This window comes from Neolamprologus multifasciatus, chromosome 5, assembly GCF_963576455.1.
Source record: "Neolamprologus multifasciatus chromosome 5, fNeoMul1.2, whole genome shotgun sequence".
NCBI classification, from domain to species: domain Eukaryota; kingdom Metazoa; phylum Chordata; class Actinopteri; order Cichliformes; family Cichlidae; genus Neolamprologus; species Neolamprologus multifasciatus.
In genome coordinates, this window is record NC_140443.1 from 37,159,808 (window position 1) to 37,180,053 (window position 20,246).

General features: G+C 44.5%; 1 protein-coding gene across 22 annotated transcripts in view; it reads right to left on the reverse strand.

The window, feature by feature from the left end:
* nfasca (neurofascin homolog (chicken) a) overlaps positions 1–20,246 on the reverse strand; it is a 132,163-nt gene that overhangs the window by 71,286 nt on the left and 40,631 nt on the right. For 20 of the 22 annotated variants that reach the window (XR_014874019.1, XR_014874020.1, XM_085159076.1 and 17 more), the window contains exon 3: positions 4,499–4,555. The exons of the other annotated variants lie outside the window; for them this stretch is intronic. The gene's annotated coding sequence lies outside the window, so the exon portion shown is untranslated. The remainder of the gene's footprint in view (positions 1–4,498; positions 4,556–20,246) is intronic. 22 annotated transcript variants of the gene reach the window in all.

Sequence of the window (20,246 nt, forward strand, 5' to 3'; positions counted from 1 at the left end):
GTAATTTTATAAATAGAATTGAATATGGCCCGCACTTCAACTTTTGCTTGAGTGTATTGCACTTCTTAGTTTTAACACCAGGGGGAGCTACTGTTGATCGAGGCAGTTGCTCCACCAAAAAGGACAATCACAGAAGAAATTTAGCCCAAGTTAGTTACTAAACATGGCAGAACCAAAGAAGCGAAAGGTAGAAAGTGAATGCAGAAAATTTCAGACATGGTGGGAGAGTGAATATTTCTTCAAAGAATTCAAGGGGAAGTGTGTCTGTTTGATCTGCACTGAAATTATGGCAGTTATGAAAGAGTATAATGTACGACGTCATTATGAAACCAAACATCAGGCCTATGCATCCTACACTGGTGCTGAGCGACAGCAATTCAATTAAAATTAAAGCAAAGGGAAGCTCTCCTGCGGGGTCAGCAACAGTAATTTGTCCAGGAAAAGGCTACAATAGCCAGCTATGAGGTCGCCCAACTAATCGCAAGACATGGCAAGCCTTTTTCAGATGGAGACCTCATAAAACACGGCCTCGTTAAAGTCACCGAAATAATGCGCCCGTCAACAACGTCAGCATGTCCAGAAATCCAGTTGCTGAAGACTTGTCAGCCAACATTAAACTGCAACTGTCTGATAAAGCTGTGCTTTTGATCTTTACTCCATCGCATGCGATGAGAGCACTGATGCCACAGACACCGCACAGCTGCTATTTTTTTGCGGGGAGTGGACGAGCGCTTTAGGTGAGTAAAAAATATATCCCACAGTACCCGTGTGTTAATGTGCAGCTACACATGCTTCAAATATCAATAATGCGCATCAATTCTGTCACTACCCTGCTTTTGCACACCACTTTCTTATATGCGCTTTTCTTGTTAACACACAGAGTACACACCGCTGTGCACTGCCCACGTACACGCAAAGTCAGCTGATCTCATCTGATGCAGATCTGCTCCTTGATCAAGTGACATTTGTCTGGATTTTTGGCACGAGTGGCGATCAGCACCGCGGCTGGATGTCCCGATTTACATACCCAGCGCAGCTGATACTCACCAGAATAATTTACTAAAATTATATGCACTCCTGTTATTAAGTCCAGTTCAGTCTGTTAATGTTGATAACGGTTTCAAACGAACGTTAATAGGTGTGTTGCTAAGCCTAATAACTTAAATAACAAACTTGAAATGTGCCCGTCCCATTTTCCCCTTTATTGTTTTTTCTCTGTGCTGTAAATCTTCTGTCTAAGAAGAAATCTGAGGCTGCTGTTCTGAGAATGAGCTACCAAAGCTTTTTCTGAATAAATCAATAAAGATCCATTTATGGAAAGCTGTGATGAAGGCAGTTTTGTCTTTAATTATATTCAACAATATAATATATTCGACCACATGTAAGTGATTTTTCTAACTTTAATACACTAAAGTTAAGGTTATATACCTAATTTCTAGTAAGTGGCCCAGCCCCTCCTATATTTTTATGTATGTGGCCCTCAGTGAAAAAAGTTTGGACACCCCTGATGTAAGGTATGTAAGGTAGACGCAGGTAATCAGCGTCAGGTGTGTTGTTAATCATAAGAAGGAAAACAGTTTGTGAAGGCTGTGCTGTTATGTTAAAATGATGTTGGAATAAAGATCAAAAGGACAAGATAAGTACTGCTGGAGTTATTGGACTGTTTAATTAATTCATGCATACCACTGACATCGCGTCACGCCCGTTAGCAAACACCTCAGTAGCTTCAAGCGTGGACTTAATTCAATTCAATTCAATTCAATTTTATTTATATAGCGCCAAATCACAACAAATGTCGCCTCAAGGCGCTTCATAGATACAGAGAAAAGCCCAACAATCATATGAGCCTCTTAGCCTCTAAAGAAAGCAGCAGGCCTTTCAGCCCAGTTCTATTTTTCTGCATTCGCCATCATATAAAACTGCATCAAAGCCTCTTTTTAAAACTTGTTTTATTAGTTTTAATCTTTTAATTTTATGCACATTGCATCAAGCAAAAATAAAATTATATGCAACAGTCTTTGACACCTGTTGAGCAGGAGTGGGGTGGGTGGAGGTTTGCCCACGGTGGTCATGTCAGTGGGGGGATCTGGGGGTTTCTCTGTGAATGTCACGTTCCCGTGACAGCGTGCTCGCTGCTCGCACAGATGTGAAGGTTTTTTGCAGAGTGTACTAATATTTTTATCCCTTTTTACATAGTGTGAGTACTTCCACGCTTTACACGCTGCACGGTCGTACTCATTGTCATGTGACACTCTCACAAACACAAGCACGGTTTAGTAACGCAGTAACCCAGCTCGCTTACAGCAAAGTAAGTGATTAATTACTGTTTTTTGCAATTGCAATCCCCTACATTACTCATTACTTGAATCTCTGTGACTTAGCATGAGCCACTGATGCAGCTAGCTCGTTGACCTTGAAGACCTTGGGCGATGTAAGCCAGATGTTAACAGATGTAATTATGTTCATGTCGAAAGCCTTAGACATGAAAAAACATAACCACAAGCAAATCATCTTATTTAATGTGTGCAGGAATATTTACACGTGAATTCAATAAGTGAGCAGCACAGAGACGCCATCGCAGAAGCCAGAGTGTCTGCTGTGGGAGCACATTTACACCCTCATCCACTGGCTCCTGACAGCTTGGAGGTCGAGCCATCCCCAAGAGAAATGTACAAAATGTCAAATGCACTCCTGTCCATTAGCCTGTTTCACCGTAGCGTATATCAGGATCAGGATGTGGATGTACCATGAGTGGATGGGAGCGCTTCAAAACAGGACGTTCTCCAGTTTTTTCAGTACCAAAGTGAAGCACGTGATAAAACAGTACATCCACTGGTGTACAGCAACTATACCACTGTCTACTGTACTTAGTATTATAGCACAAATCACCTCTCTGATAGTGATTTTGAATGTATTCAGTGATTCTATTAAGCAGAATCAGACTATAATAAAAACAAACCAGCTGATTGTTGTTTAGCTGTGCTGTAAAACAACTACACAGACTTTGAAGTATATTTAATGTCAAACATTTGTACATTTGTATTTATTTTTACTTAGACTGTAGAGTTACTGCTTTTATATAAGTGCAGGCCTGAGCAGCAGCTACAAGGATGCTGTGTAATATAAACTTTATAAACTGGAAATTTGTGTTTGGTCAATTACTTCTTAGTTTATCATCAAATCCTGGAGGAAGTGTATTTGCCATAAATGGTGCCATGTTTGTAAGAAACATGTGTTTGTGGGTTGATGCTGAGGCTGTGTGTGGTTCTTCCACATGTGACTGTTTGTTCAATGAATAGACAAACAGCAGCAGCTAACAGAAGGACACAGGAGAGCTTACCACAAGAGCCAGCATGTCTTCAACAACCATCACAATCAAAGATGAGCTGCACTCACTCATCCACTCAGGCTGACTCCTTTCATAAGGTTTTACAGCTGGACGCTGCTCACAGACAGGAAATGTGTGGATGTGGTCCAGAGTCACTCCAGATGAGTGATGAAGTAAACATGTAACATGTGACTGACTGTAAATCGACAACATGAAGCGATCAAGGCGACCGTCCTGCTGATTTGGCACCAAAACAAATCAAACTGAACTGACTATGTTGAAATGCTGCAGCCATTATGGGTCAGATGTGTCTGACCTCTGCTGGCTGACTGACCTCTGCCCTCTGCTGGCTGAATGACCTCTGCCCTCTGCTGGCTGACTGAACCATAGCAGCCACTGCAGCTAGCATTAAACCACTGAAGCCAGCTGACTGTGATCTGCAGTCTGCTGACATTTAGCAGTGAAAACTTCACACGCTCTAATTTTAAAGCAGACAGGAAACACTACATGTGTTTACTGTAAAACAGTGATTCCTAACCATGGGCCAACGAACCACGAGCCACACCTGTTTGTGGTTTTACACCTGTGGGCCGCGAGGGCCGTGTGACATCAGAAGACATTAACTGAAGACAGCATCCATCAAGATGTCAGTGCAGCTTCCCACTGCTTGGTGGGAGCTGTTTGGTAACACCAGTGCAGGAGTGAGGAGACGAGGGAGCAGGACTTCTGTGTGTAACTAGTATCACAGTGTGTTTGAAGGTGGCAGACGTAACTACATATTTATACACCACATGTACATGTACTCCTTATGTGCATTACATGTGGAGCATGCATTTCTACATCACCCTAAAATTACACATATGTGTTGCCATAGCAGCCCATCCTGCACCTGTCACATCCACCCTCTGTGTCTTCCTCCATCTTCAGCTCTGCACCAGCAGCTCAGCATCTGCTCTGTGTAACGTGCTGCCATGACACGGCTACCTGTCACCACACACTCCATGCTGCTGTGCACTCTGCTGTGTGCAGCGCTCAGTTATCTAAGCTCTAAATGATACGCCAAAATGCAGCTGCAGTAACCTCTGTCATGCATCAAGGCTAACCTGCCGCACTGGGACTCATGTGGTCCACCAGTGAGTACCAGTAACAGAGAGACAGTCAGTGACTCACGTTCACGTATGTGGACTCGTCCTCGTCCACTCGCTGTGTTAGGAGCACCGTGCAGGCCTGTGAGAAACAGAGAGGACACAGATTAATGCACTTTGTATAGTTTGTCAGTTTACACACAGCTTCTGTTCATGCAGAAGCCTGGAGAAGCCTGGAGAAGCATGGAGAAGCCTGGAGAAGCCTGGAGGAGCCTGGAGGAGCCTGGAGAAGCATGGAGAAGCCTGGAGAAGCCTGGAGAAGCCTGGAGAAGCATGGAGAAGCCTGGAGAAGCATGGAGAAGCCTGGAGGAGCCTGGAGAAGCATGGAGAAGCATGGAGAAGCCTGGAGAAGCCTGGAGAAGCCTGGAGGAGCCTGGAGAAGCATGGAGAAGCATGGAGAAGCATGGAGAAGCATGGTAAAGCCTGGAGAAGCATGGAGAAGCATGGAGAAGCATGGAGAAGCCTGGAGAAGCATGGAGAAGCCTGGAGAAGCATGGAGAAGCATGGAGAAGCATGGAGAAGCCTGGAGGAGCCTGGAGAAGCATGGAGAAGCATGGAGAAGCCTGGAGAAGCATGGAGAAGCCTGGAGAAGCATGGAGAAGCCTGGAGAAGCCTGGAGAAGCCTGGAGGAGCCTGGAGAAGCCTGGAGAAGCCTGGAGAAGCCTGGAGGAGCCTGGAGAAGCCTGGAGCACACTGGGTCAGGCTGAAGCTCCCAGTACACAAATCCACTCATGTTTGGATTTTCCCCGAATAGAGACACAGTTGTTGGGGAGGAAGAACGATTTATTGAGCCGGTCAGATATTGTAGCTACCCCAACAGTGTGCGCACACTCACACACCACCGTATGCCTGAGGACTTTGTGTGTGTTTGTGTGTGTTTGAGCTCGTCTGTGCACCAGGTGCTGCCTTCGGGACTCCAGGATGTTCTTTTCCTTCTTTCTTTGTCTCTTTGTAGGAAACATGTAGAGGACACAACAACACTGTTACACGTGGTCTGACTGGTGGACGCTGAGCTGAGCGTCTGTGTTTCACAGACTACTGAATTTAAAAGAATCATTATTATTTATGCTGCCACGGGTCTGTGTCAGTATTTTGAGTTATGTTTTGGTTTGTTTTTGCATTTTGGATTCTTTCCTTATTATGATGATGATGAATCTATGTGTCAGTTTCTTGTTTAGGGATTAGTTCGTAGGTTTTGTTCTCATGTTTGTTGCAGGTTTAGTTCAGTGTCTGTCTATGTGCAGTGTTAGGAAGGTTACTTTTAAAATGTATTCCATTACAGAATACAGATTACATGCCCCAAAATGTATTCTGTAACGTATTCAGGTACGTTACTCAATGAGAGTAACGTATTCTGAATACTTTGGATTACTTAATATATTATCATGCTGTTTACAACTACATGAATGTACTATTGCTGTGATTTATTACTGTTACTGAAGGTCCGCGGCTCCGAACCGTAGCAAAGGGACCTCTGGCTAATACGGTGGGTTCTGTGTCGGCTCGTAGCTGAAAACTAGCTTTACTTTGTTGTCTGGGTCAACTTTGCTAGCAGAGACAGAGAGAGGCGTTGAAAGGCTGCTCCAACAGAACTTATTGTTTCGGAGGAAAACACGAACACGGTGTACAGTCGAGTCTTAATAGCTTACTTACAACTGGGCTCGTCAGGCTCTCTTCTTGGCTGCAGTGGTTATTATTATATTTACATGCTTCCAGCTCCCGTTTTTGCTCGATGACAGCTCGTACTTTTCCTTTTTCTCCCTCCCTCGCTCACAGACACATAACATGTATGGCAGTCCATTCTCCCTGCAGCACGGACTACACTGCCCATGATGCTACATTCTTTAGAGCTATACCTGTAGCATTCTGCCTATTAGCTTAGCACAACAACAACAAAAAGGCCTCTCTCACCCAGGAAACACGCAGAGAGAGAGAGCGTCACCCTGTAACCATGGCAACCGTAACGCTGCCACCTGGAACAACAGAACGTAGCTGTCAAACAAAACCCAAACAGGCCTGACCCGCCACAATATGAAACAGGGAAGTACCGCCGTGTAATCCATTTATTTCAACAAAGTAACTGTATTCTAAATACCACCTTTTTAAACGGTAACTGTAACGGAATACAGTTACTCATATTTTGTATTTTAAATACGTAACGGCGGTACATGTATTCCGTTACTCCCCAACACTATCTATGTGTCGTGTCTGCGTCTTTGTTTCCTGTTTTACTCTGAAGGTTCATGTTCCTGTCTTACGTCAGTGTTTCTGGCTTTGCTGTCTCATTAGGTCTTACTCCTCCCAGCTGTGCTCCCCTTCTGTCTCTGATTCCTTGATGACTTCCTCGTGTATTTTAGCCCAGTGTGTCTTTAGCTGTGTCCCATTTCAGGGTCTGCACGCTTGAAGTACGCATTTTAAGTGCGATTACGTCACCGCCACGCGACGACGGCTGTCCCAATTCGAAGTGTACTTCAAATGCATACTCCAAATGCACCGTCGATTTACCCAAATATCAAGCGTGGTCCGGTGCACGCTTCGTGGTCCCATATATCCCACAATTCATAGCACGGCGGTGGGTGTGGATAATTTTGCCGCAAAATACGGCAGAAGGGAGCGGCCGAAAAGTGAACTGTCAAAAGTAAGTACTGAATATGACGTCACTTATTCATGTGCGAATGTTTAATAACGAAGAACATTAAAACATTGCTGTTGGCCACATGTTGGCAAAGTTGTGTGACATTAGTGATGTTTGTACTTACAGCGTTAACTTGGTTTTAAAGCCTTATTTATATATATATCTCATAATAATCTGACAATAAATATAATATTGGCCATATTATATTTACATTACCACAGTGAGATGACTTTAGTCTCATGAACAACATTAGCTAATTATTATTTACTAGCTAATCTTAAATGACTGTTCAGTACAGAAATGAAGCCCAACAATCATGTTTTACAGTCCTGTGGTCTCAGCCTCAGCTAATCAAAGTGATGTCATAAAAAAAGATAATGAATGACCAACAAAACATTTTTCTCATTTCTGTCACACAAAGCTGTAATGTTTCTCGCGGTTAGTATCATGGTTGCTAGGCAACCTGAACAGCGCGACGAAGCACATACTGTCCCATTTCACAAGCCTCTCACTTCTGCACTTCTCGTACTTATAGTACGCACCGTACGTAGTACGCGTAGTGTGCGTACTTCAAGTGTGCAGACCCTGAATTGGGACACAGCCTTTGTGTCGCGTCGCCTGTTCACGCTCCCTGTTATTTCTAGCTGCACGTCATGATTCTAGTCTGCAAGAGTCAGTATTGGACGTGTTCATAGTCACTCTCTCCAGTCATGTTTCCCTGCACCTTCATGTGCCAGCACCGAGATCTCGTTCAGTTTCTCATGTCGTGTTCAGTCTGTCCACAGTCATAGTTCAGTCCTGGTCTTCGTTCAGAGCCTCAGTTACTCCCAGTTTAGGTTTTTAGTTTGTCGTTCCCATAGCTTATGGTTTATTTTGCCTTCTGTATCAGCCCTGATTGAAGGCTCGCTTTGAGCTCAGCACAAGTTTTGCCTCCAGCGTCTGTGTCGCACCTGAGTCCACCAAACACACTCCACACGGTGACAGTGTGCATTAGTGATTGTGTCAACATGTCATTATTCTGCTGATGTTGAAGCACAACTGAAACTGGAAATCTGTTTTCTTTCTTAACAGCTGCTGGTAGCAGCGTGGTCCACAGAGACACTGGAGCTGCAGAGAAGACGGCGAGTGTCCCCAGAGAGACGGTAAAGTCATTTCCACTGTGGAGGACAAACTCGTCCATCACAGCAACACAAACTGCTCCTTTAAAAAGACTCGATGTGCAGCTCAGCATTGACAGTGACAACATGAAGTGTAGATAAGTGTGTTTGATGCAGAGATGTGTGCATGTGGCACAGAGCCATGGCTCAGTGTCTGAGTGAGCCTCACAGCTGTTTATGATTCTGAACCACAAACAAGCTCAAACCTCCATCATGGCCGTTCATACTCCTCACAGTCATTAAACAATAAACAGTTAAAAGACAAAGTTTCTGTTTTTTACGACTACAGTTACAGAAAGAAAACATCAGCAGGCTAAAGTGAAGAGTCAGAGAGCGACCAGAACTTTCTACATTTCACACATTTATTTCTTTCTTTTAGTCCCAGTTCAGGTCAGAGTGGCTGTTTGTGGCCGGTGATCTCCATGAAGCAGAGAAGGCTCCAGAGCCTGTGAGGTGAGCATGTACATGTGAGCTGTGGGGAAACTTAGCCTGTAATAAAGTGAAAACTGCCATTTAACACGTCACCAATATTTCCCATAGTAAGATCAGCTTCTTAGCTTCCTGTGAGCTGGATGGTTTGTGCATTATGATGCAGGGCAGACTGAAACATCAACAGTTGATCCAGCACAGGCTGCAGGTGCATCATAACCCCACCAACTACAGCACGCCACATGTTTAATGTGTGGGGAGGAACGTGAGCTAAGAACAAAGGGCCTGATGTCCTGCTCGAGGAGAACGTGTCCAAGAGTTCTGCAGACACGCTCTCATCTTTTTCTTCAACGTTACCTACAGATACCAGCAGCCAGGCAAACTCTGCTACGAGTAACATCAGATTATTGTCCTGGGTGGAGTCGAGCAGATGGATGCTCCACCTTACACTTAGACAATTCATCATTGAGCTTGAAACCTCCTGAGGACAGAGCTATTTGCTGTTTAATCACATTTCATCCTCCAATCAGATCGATCAGCCAGCTCCCCTGTGAACGTGTCGCTGGGTCACTGTGGACTCTGTGGACTCTGTGGGTGTGTCCACAGCCGTCCTGTCTCTCATTTACATCTGTTTTCATGCAGCAGAACAGCTCAACAACAAGCAGCGTCACAGTTCAGCATTTCACACACTGCTACAAACTCGACATGCAGGAGCATGCATGCACACACACACACACACACGCACACACACACACGCACACACACACACACGCACACACACACACACACACACAGCTGTAGCGACTGCAGTGCTGCTGTTGTGCTTTTTGTGTTTGTGGGAAACCAAACCAGTGGATTTGCTGGTCTTCCAGCTGCAGCTCCACTCTCCCACTCTCCCACTCCTCTTTGTTTCCGTGTTCCCGGTTAAAACTAGGTCATTTTCCAACCCACAGCTCCTACTGAGCATGACATCCAGATACACACACGTATCCCCTGGCAACCACACGTTCACGTCCAGACTGCGTCCTCGTTTCCTGCAGCTTCCTGCAGCTTCCCTGAGCACGGCTGGCTCTGCAGAGAGTTCACTCTGCAGCGACACACTTCAAACTGTGAGACGTTTACGAGCTTCTAATAAAACAGCCTTTTGATGATTCTTCCTGTGTATCTGTTAATCTTACAGCTGAGTCAATGTGGAAGGACGAATTATGTTTTCACTCGCTGTCACAATACGAAGAGTCCAGAGTGTCTATAGTTCTGCGAGCGTGCCCGTGGTAGGGCAGGGCGTCTGCCAATCAGAAGGTCGGTGGTTTGATGGATGATGCTTACACCGTCCATACTACTGACATCCACTCTTACTGACCTCACCTTTCAGAAGAGGTGGAGCAGCAGAGTCTGAGACGATGGATACACCGCTCTGTGCTGAAGTCCTGACACAACGATGTGAATGAAGCATTTTGCCATTAACGGCGATGAGCCTCTCGCATGAGCAGGTTTGTCCCGCTCGTCTCTGGAGAATTGTTTTAATTCAGCCGCACTGAAGAGCGTTTGAGCATGAACAGCCTGTTTAAAGTCATGCCAGAGCATGTCAGTCTACTGAGGAGATCTAGGTCACTCCAAACCTCCATGTTGCTTTCTCTGACCAATCAGAGGCAGACTTGCTGGTGCGTTTGGGATCTTTGCACTGCTGCAAATGTGCATGAACCGATGGACACTCACTCGCCTTCAGGATCTGTCTGTAAATCATCACACTGACACGAAGATGACGGGTCACTGAGCAGACGTGTGGGGAGAGAGAGACAGTGTAAGATGATCCAGGAGACACAGCTTGGTTCAATTATTATTTATGGTTTTTGGGGAGGTTATGAAAACTGTTCGTTGTTTTCAGTAGCAGTTAGGAAGCAACACAAACATCAGACTGTGGGGAGCTGGTGACGCAGCGCAGAGCTTCATGCTACTCTGCATGTTGCTGCACAAACATGAGCCCAGCATGTCTCAGCTGCAGCTTACAGGCTGCAACCAGGCTGTAGATTAGAAATGATGTCACCGTCATATAATGACATCACTGGACGGGGAGGGTGTAGAGTTCAGAGGTCACGGTGGGGGAGGGAGGAAACATGCATGTGCAGACACACAACAGAAACACACCTTTTTAGAGCTGCGAGTGCTCGACTGTGTGAGTCAGTAGGGCCCAGCAGTGATAGTAGTGTGTGCACACATGTACACAAACACACTTGTGCAGGTGCAGAGAGCTGTGCAGCATCAGCTGTGTCTTTATCAGCAGTGCTGCTGTGATGTCATCATTATGAGACCAGTCGTATGTAGAGTCTTTTGTTCTGTCCCTCAGATGGATGCTGGCTCTGACTTTTCTACCCACCGCGCTCGCTCATGTGTTACCTCGACTATAAAGCACCTGGACGATCGGTGCTGTGCAAATAAAACTGAATATAGGCCAGGTCACATGGGGTCAGTGCATCCTCACTCCCAGCCAATAACATGTTAACACAGGGGGCGTGGTCTGTCACACCACGGACCCTTTTAACGCTGTAAGGAGACACCAGCAGTGTTTAATGACAGCGCCGTAACAGCGGGCAGTCGGCGTCAGAACATCAGCATTAAAATAATAATGATAATCAGTGTGGCTGTGATTGTGCTGCACAGAAAGACACGGGAATTATTCACATAGATCTAATTACCATGTGAACCATTAGCATACATGTATGTGCCAGGCAAGGTTACATTGCACCTTCTTTCGGTTTGAAGGTGCAATCAGTCCTCTGTGCTCAGACCAAGCCCCACTGCCACTCAAGTGTTGGAGTAATAATTATTGATTTTTATTGTGAAGGGGGTCGCCACAGCAGCTAGCTCCGCCTCTTTGTGTCAGATGGACCCTCAAAGGAAACTGCAGCACGTGTCTGCTCGACCTGAGTGCTCACGGCTGCATCATTCACCCATTCACACAAGCACTTTTTAAGTGCTTTCTTAGGCACACACACACTCATGCATTGGAGAGCTTAGTGTCACGCCCAAGGATATCTAGAGCAGCCAGGAATTGAACCACCAACCTGAGCAGATAGCCCGCTGTCCCTAAACACACCTCATTATTGGATTGGCCTCCGACTCCCCATCACATCCCTGTGACCGCTTTGGAGTAAACAATGTTCACAGTCAGCCTGTGTGAGGCGTCACAAGGGGACAAATTAATGATGGTAAATGTGATTCTTTTTACTGAATCGAGTTTGAATGAGTCACTCACCAAAGTGAATCGAGTTTGAGTCATTGTGTCAGTTGCACAGAGAGTGCAAAAAATATACATTTTCACTCAAACTTAATTTGTTTCTCTTTTCATGTAAATCCTACTGCTAAGATGAATGATTGAAAAAGAAAAACAACTAGTTTTATAGAGCAAAAAAAAGATTTCTAAAGGGAACATTTATTTGATTTATTTTTATTTTATTTTATTAGTATTTTCCTTAAATGTGTTAAATATATATTTTCTCATCTAAATGTCCACTGAGCTGTGAGCCAGGGGGCGGTAATGCGCCTTAACATTGGTTGCCAACCAAGAAGAAGAAGCTGTGAGCCAGTCGCTACCCGATCCGTACCGGAAACCCGATCGGTACCCCGCATGCACAAATCTTACATCACTTCCTCTCTTTGCCAACATTGCGACACTCAATATATTTGAATGATACGGTTAGCGCCCAGTTAGCTCCTAGCATTTCTCAACAGCTCTGCCTCCTTTTCAACTACCGGGACATTTAAACTATGGATAATCCGTATACAAACAAATTCATGCTTTTCTCCTCAACAGAGAGCGTTCCCCGATTGAACAACAGCGCCGTAAAATAAGAAGAATGGCGCCTAATTACAGAGTTAATAATACAGACTTTGGAATATGTCACGTGAAGATTCAGCAGCCAGATTAAGTGTTTACTGACAATTAACAGTGATAGCAGACATCATCATCACTATTCCAGTCAATCCTCTCCACACAGACAAGCATAAACACACTCGACTATCACTAAATCAAATTTAACACACGTTTGTAATGACGCCAATTCAGTTTACTATTGACTATGTGCACGTTAGCATATGCTACTTCCGGTGCGGAAACTCCTGTGGGGAGCTTTGTTTCCGGTGTCCTATTCGCGCCCTGTTTACGGTCCAAAACAAGTTAAGCAAATAAATAAATAAAGCAGCGATTTACATTTCTATAGATGTCTCGGGCACTTACCCAATATATCTATAAATGATGTTCATCGACTTGTCGATATTTTTCCCCCACGCCTCAGGGCAAAAGAGAAAATGGATTCAAATGTTATATTTCTCAGCTGTCCCTCGTTTATCGCGGGTGTTATGTTCTAAAACTAACCAGCGATAGGTGAAATCAAGTAGCCAATTTTATTTTTTGACGGTGCAAAACGTTTCGTGGACATCGTGGACATACAGCACTGCACTTCAGAGTCACACTGCTAGCGATAGATGCAGCGATTCTGTACAGGAGAGACGGAGGAGATTGTCTGCAGCGATCAGGACGCAGGACGTAAAAAAGCATGCAAACTTGCACTAAAAAATCTGCGAAACAGCGAGGTGAAAGGTGAACCGCGTTATAGCGAGGGACCGCTGTCATTTTGAAGGTAAGTCACAACATACCCTTCGTAAATACTAATGTATAGAAACCGTTACCAGCAATCATTCATTTTTTGTGTGGCTTTTTTTCACGGTTTGTTAACATGCTGTGTAGGTGTGTACTTGACTAGCTGATCTCGACATAACGGGGAAAACATCTGGTTTGACTATTGTTCACCTGTAGTTTGAATGCTGAACATTTGCCTGTTTAAATCATGAGACCAGTCACTATACAGAGATGTGCTTCTGAATGTGGACGATGTGTCTTCTGATGCAGTTCTGCTTGTGTTGAGTGATGTAAACAACTGATCGATCTAAACTCTTTAAACGTCAAAGTTGATCATTAGATTTTTATAACACAACAGTGGTGAGTGTTCCCACCTTCTCTTTGTAACTTAACGCGATCGTTCCGTTTTCGAGTTTTGGACATGATTTTGGAGAATATCTTCGCAGTAGCGATTGACCGCAAAGTAAAGCTATCGGAAATGTACAACCCCACATCCGGTCTCAAACCAGGAAGTTAGCATTTTCTCGTGCACAGGGTCAATAGGGTTCATTCGCTCGGTCAGCAGGTGGCAGTATCCTCGTACACTGGGGAGTACACTGCCATTAAACTAACAGAAGAAGAAGACAACATCTGCACATGCGCAGTAAGGATCGGGAGCCCTGATCTGTCACTATCTTTTTATTTTTTTGTTTTTGTCTACATTATATTAAATGTTTCATTATTGGAAACATTTTAAGAGATACTTATTATTCTTAACATCTTAACAGATACTCTGACCCGTAACTATCGTAAAATGCTTCAGCCTGAAGTAGACACCTTTCGCACATGCGGGGTACAGATCGGGTTTCCGGTACGGATCGGGTAGTGACACCGCTGTTAGCATGTTAGCAGAGCAATGCTACTGTGAACCGAGGAGCTATTGTCTTGATGTGAGCTTCTACTCAGGGTTTTTTCTTCATGTTCAGAGCAGAAACGTTTTTGTTAAGAAACTGTCTGTTGTTTTTTCCACAATTTTAATTATAAGCTAGATATATTTCTACTAATGGAATTAGTTTGCTAACAGCAACAGGGATGAGTCAGTGAGTCAGTTGGGCTTGTGAATCATGATTCACGAGTCAGTAAAGTGATTCTCGAGTATTGAACCATTCGTTCATGATCATGCATCACTATTACAAATGAGTGATGGGCAAAGGAAGCCCAGTGACACAGTGTTGTGTCACTGATGGTACATCCTTAAGTGCACTTCTTTTAGTCCAGTGTGGAACATGGTCTGAACTCAAACCTGCACTATGGGTTTGTCCTGATGCTGACAGGCTGCCCTTATCAACAACAGTACAACGTGTTAGAAAAACACACCAGACTGAAATAAACCAGCAAGAAGCCATGGTGTCTGACTGTAAGCCTGAGCTGGCTCGTACACTGCAAGACAGCGATCACAGCCACAGATATGATGGAGGCAGACAGTGAGGGTGGGGTGTTAGAGACGGGACCGTGAAAGCAACAGCAGACAAAGAAGATGTGGTGTGAGAAAACAAAGAAGCGATGCAGAAACAACACGCGTGTCCTGGAAACGCTGTAACATGCCAGGTGACTGAAAAGCGCGAGACCATCCTGAGGAGGCTCAGAGGACACGCCCACTTCCCTTCTGCTTTTAGGACCACCTCACTCCACCTCTCACAGGTTAAACAACAGTTTCTGTCCCTGGACTCTGTCTCCGTGTCATCTCTCAGCTGATCTTTATTCCACATCAGCAGAAGCTGGTTTGCTTTTATAGTTGAGCCTTTAACCGTTTATTAGTGAGACAGCTGAACACTGATGTGTGCGTTATGCTGAAAGACAATGAATATTCTGACTGCATGAATAATAAATTCATTATTTTGTACTGAAATAAACTGAGACGTGGAACAGGAAGCTCACAGGCTGAGCTTCAGTGTGTTGCCTGAGGACGCCAACATGTGGACAGAAGACGGCGCCCCAGGGTGAATGTGACACTGGTGAATCAGCCACTGCATGCAGCCCAAATCCCCTGTGTCCCTGTGCATGTGGAGCCTATCGAGCCGTCAATGGGACGACTGGGATGAAGCCAGTCTGCCTCTGTGTGAATGAGCCGTCTGCAGCGACACCTTTGTTTCTACTCGACTCATCATTCAGCCTCCATCTGAACCACTGCAGCCTGCAGCTGACGGCCACGTCACACTAAAGTCACTTTGGTTTATGCCATCATAGAAATGATGTGTATAACATATATGTGTGATATAAACCTGGGGTTAAACAGCTGTTTGAGAGCCAGTCCTTAAACACAACCACAGATGAACCAGCAGCCGTTATTCTGCTGACCCTGCTCAGATATGTGTTTGTACGCTGCAGACACAACAACTTATTTCTGATTACTTTTATTTGAAACCATAAAATCCTTCATGCAACAAAGCAGTCACATGTAGCTGGTCCCAGTAAAGCTTCCTATTATGGGAATGAGACTTCCTCACTGGTGCTTTGTTCTACACCCGTGCAATGCCCAGTTCTCCACAGTGCTTCATGTATTATATGTGGACCATAAGAACCTCTTCATATGATCTACATGTAAGAAATGATCTTCAGCTCAGCGACAAACAGGTTCAGTGCTTTAAACGACCTCTCGGAGGTGAACACGGGCTCCTGCTGCGCCTGTCTCACACAAATGCTTTGAACAAGTGTCTGTGAGACTCCTTTAAAGCACAAGTCCTATTTTAAGAACAGGAAGTGAGCCGTCGACAGTGCTTCACACATGCAGCCACAGAAACGTCTGTGTGTGTCCAGACATAATGTTTCTTTGAAATGAAAGTGTGCTCTCTGTCTCACTCTTATATCACTGCACATCAACCATCCCCATCGTGTCGTCAGTTAACTCTCCCTGTCTTCCTTTGTACGGTCGTACTTTTGTTCTGCAGACGATCTCTGCATCTTTCTGACTCTTACAGTCGTTCCCATCCTTCTCCTATTGTTCCCATCATTGTTCCCTCTGTCATTAATCCATCTTTTCCTCCACGTCTCCATGAAACAGGTCAGTTTGTCACCTCATTACCACATCTGGATCTCACTCTGCACTCACACACACACACACACACACACACACACACACACACACACACACACACACACACCACCTATACAAAGAAGACACCACCCCCTTTCCCCCTCTCATCTGCCTTTTGAACTTCCTTTTTTTCTCTCTTGTTTCTGTCCAATGAGAAAGCTGTCTGGTCACCAGGGCTCCTTAGCAACAGTCCCACTAGAGGAAGGAGGAAGGAAGGAGGTAGGGAGTAGGAACAAAGGATGAGAGTGGTGGGGTGATGAGGGTAAGAAGGGATGAGGATGAGGAGGAGGTGAACAGGAAAATCAGGCCCTGCGGGAGTGTGAAGCTGGAGATGTGTGTGCTGTTATCTGTGTGTGTGTGTGGGGGGGCAGAACTGCATGAATAAAGTGTGAGAGTGGGGGCATGGGGGGCTTCTGCTTCCATGCTTGTGTCTCAGAGTACATGAAGAAGAAGCTGAATCAAAGATAACAGAATAAATCCTGGTTTGTAAATCTCACCATGTTCTACATCAGAGGACTTCCTGTGGTGTGACATCAGCAGCCAATGAGCATCTCAACACTGGACTGTCCATGTTTTACATTATGTTTGCAGTGTTGGGGAGGAACAGAATACATGTACCGCCGTTATGTATTTAAAATACAAAATATGAGTAACTGTATTCTGTTACAGTTTGACTATGTGCACGTTAGCATATGCTACTTCCGGTGTGGAAACTCCTGTGGGGAGCTTTGTTTCCGGTGTCCTATTCACGCCCTGTTTACGGTCCAAAACAAGTTAAGCAAATGAATGAATCGAGCGGCGATTTACATTTCTATAGATGTCTCGGGCATTTACCCAATATATCTGTAAATAATGTTCATCAACTTGTCAATATTTTTACCCGCGCCTCAGAGCAAAAGAGAAAAGGGATTCAAATGTTATATTTCTCAGCTGTCCCTCATTTATCGCGGGTGTTATGTTCTAAAAATAACCAGCGATAGGTGAAATCAAGTAGCCAATTTTATTTTTTGACGGTGCAAAACGTTTTGTGGACATCGTGGACATACAGCACTGCACTTCAGAGTCACACTGCTAGCATCGATGCAGTGATTCTGTACAGGAGAGACGTCACGGAGGAGATCGTCTGCAGCGATCAGGACGCAGGACACAATGTGATGTAAAAAAATAAGCATGCAAACTTGCACTAAAAAAGCTGCGAAACAGCGAGGTGAAAGGTGAACCGCTTTATAGCGAGGGACCGCTGTAATTTTGAAGGTAAGTCACAACATACCCTTCGCAAAGTAAAGCTACTGGAAATGTACAACCCCACATCCGGTCTCAAACCAGGAAGTTAGCATTTTCTCGTGCACAGGGTCAATTGTCAGAGCATTACCGTAGTGAGGAGCTTCACGGAGTAATCTGGGTCCTAAACTCCTTCAGATTCAGGTCCCAAAGTCAAACGAACACTGAGAGTTAAAAACGGTCTAAATTCTTTCATCTTTAATAAAATCATCAGTGTTGCTGCTTTATCAGGTGTAACAATTAAGTTTAACATCCATGAAAACAGAATTTATTAAATTTAACGGAGTTAGAAGTTAACAGGAAGTTAGCTCGCTAGCTTCCACCTAAACATTTCATACCATGTTCTGACTGAGACTTTTGAAACTAATTCAAACGTACAGCTCTGCTGTCACTTCCAACATAAATGAAGACAGAAAACTAAACAGCAGTGACGTTTGCAGGGTTACTGAAGTTGGGCTAGCTGGTATATAATGATGTGCTACGTGATTGCTAGCGACACAGCTATGTTAGCATAACATTAGCACAGTGAAGCTGGAGGATGAATGCCAACTTTTTTTTCCACTCGATAAAAGTTAACGTGATGGATTCTGGTGGTCAGGGACAAATGCAATCGCATGGCAGGATGCTGTACACGGGCCAAACTTCAGTCAGGAGAACAACTGAGATCATTCATCCACAATATGAGGTTAGTTATTAATATACTGCAACAACATGGGAACAGAGCAGCTGCAGAGAATTCAACATTAATGAATCAATGTTACAGAAGTGGAGGAAGCGCAGTTTTTGGCTTTCCCCATATTTCAACAGTGCTTCATCTCTTTGCTGTGACTGTCGCCCACCATATTACGCAGATGATAATGGTTGTAGCCGCTGCGATGCTTTCGAACAAAACAGGCGCAGCTTGATGACATCATCAACATGCGCTATCGCGATAGAGCGACATAGTCAAAATCTCTATCGTTGGCCAAATTTATATTGTTTCTATCGCTCCCCAAATCTGTAGTGGAATACGTTTTAAAAGTATCCTTCCCAACACTGTGTGGTGATTGCCTGTGTTAGAGCATTCAGTGAGATAAAACTAGACAATAACAAATAAAGAGAAGCAGTAAAAAGAGCCAGTATCTGAAGGTCAGAGTAAACACAGAGCGGTGTGTGTGCTGTGAACATGTCCACCAGGCCTAATTTGCCAGCATGGCCCCATCTGCCTTGAGGTCACTGTGGCTAATAAAGCCATTCTGCTACGTCTGATCTGGTCTGCAGCCTCACACAGACACATGGACATGCACACAGTTGTCATTTCTCTGGCATAATTACACCATTACCAAATTTAATTTCCGCAGGTCCCCCTCCCTCCATTTGTTTTTTTTTTCCTCCAGCAAAATGGGGTTAAACGTGTGTGTGAGCTGGCCTCTAACAGCCAGTCCTCTGGCACTGTGGTGACCATGGTGAGTTAGTAAGATGTGCCCACATGTGTGTATGTGATTATACTGTGGGGCTGTTGGAGCTGCAGACAAAGCACACACACTCAAAATAACACGATATAAAAGTAATCAGTAAAACCAACAGCATCTATGAAGCATCTATGAAGCTACAAGCCCAGCACTGAGTCAGCCTCACTAAAGTCTATAACCCTGCGACATACAAAGGAAGCCACAGGTCCTCACACAGCATCATGTACATATATCACAACCACACTACACTGGACTGCATATTTTCAACATATAAGTGGTGCATCAATAAGGTTAGCAACTTGAACCTAACGCACTGAATATGTAAGCATGCTGATTAGTGTGGAGGCAGGGTCAGTCTGGGCCCCGGGGCACTGCCCCAGCTGCTGCATCACAACCTACCCCTTTGCTATGCCTGACCTGTTTTCTAGTAGTTTTCTGCATTCAAGTATATATGCAAATATGTGCAAGTATATATCAAGCAGTTTGTCACATTTCAGCCTCCAAACACGCTCTGATAAACTCCCCTTATTAGGCTTCCTAGTTTTTATTTGCAAGGTTAGATTTGTGTGCAGCGAACAGTTAGCTAGCTCTGACGCCAGCTCACGCTAAACCAAAGACTGATGCAGATGCACGTAATTAAACTACGAGCAACAGGAGTTCTACGTTTTTTGATGATTTCTGCTGATTAAATAATGATTTTACTATACTTACTTTATCTTTTCATTGTCTAAGTATGACACCTACTCTTACCAGTAGCAATGTAGAAACAGATGATGCTGAGCAGAAATGAGTTAATGCTATTGGTGCAGCCCCAGGCCCCCCTGGGTCACCTTTGCATTAATATGGCGTTATTTTTGTGCCGCTATTCTGAGCGCACGTAAAAAACGTTTGCAGGTGCAAGTGTTGCATTTTGAGGAGAAATTTATTTTGAGTGAAGAAAAGCTGAATTTGAGTGAACAAAATTCATTCCTGTGTGCAAAACATGTATTTCAGTGTTTGCTGTTATCCACACACACACACACACACAACAGCAGCCCCTCTCGCTCAGCTTTTGCGCTCGCTCACAGTGTGTCGCTCGCGCTCTCAACATTTCTGCCCGTGCGCGCTCAAC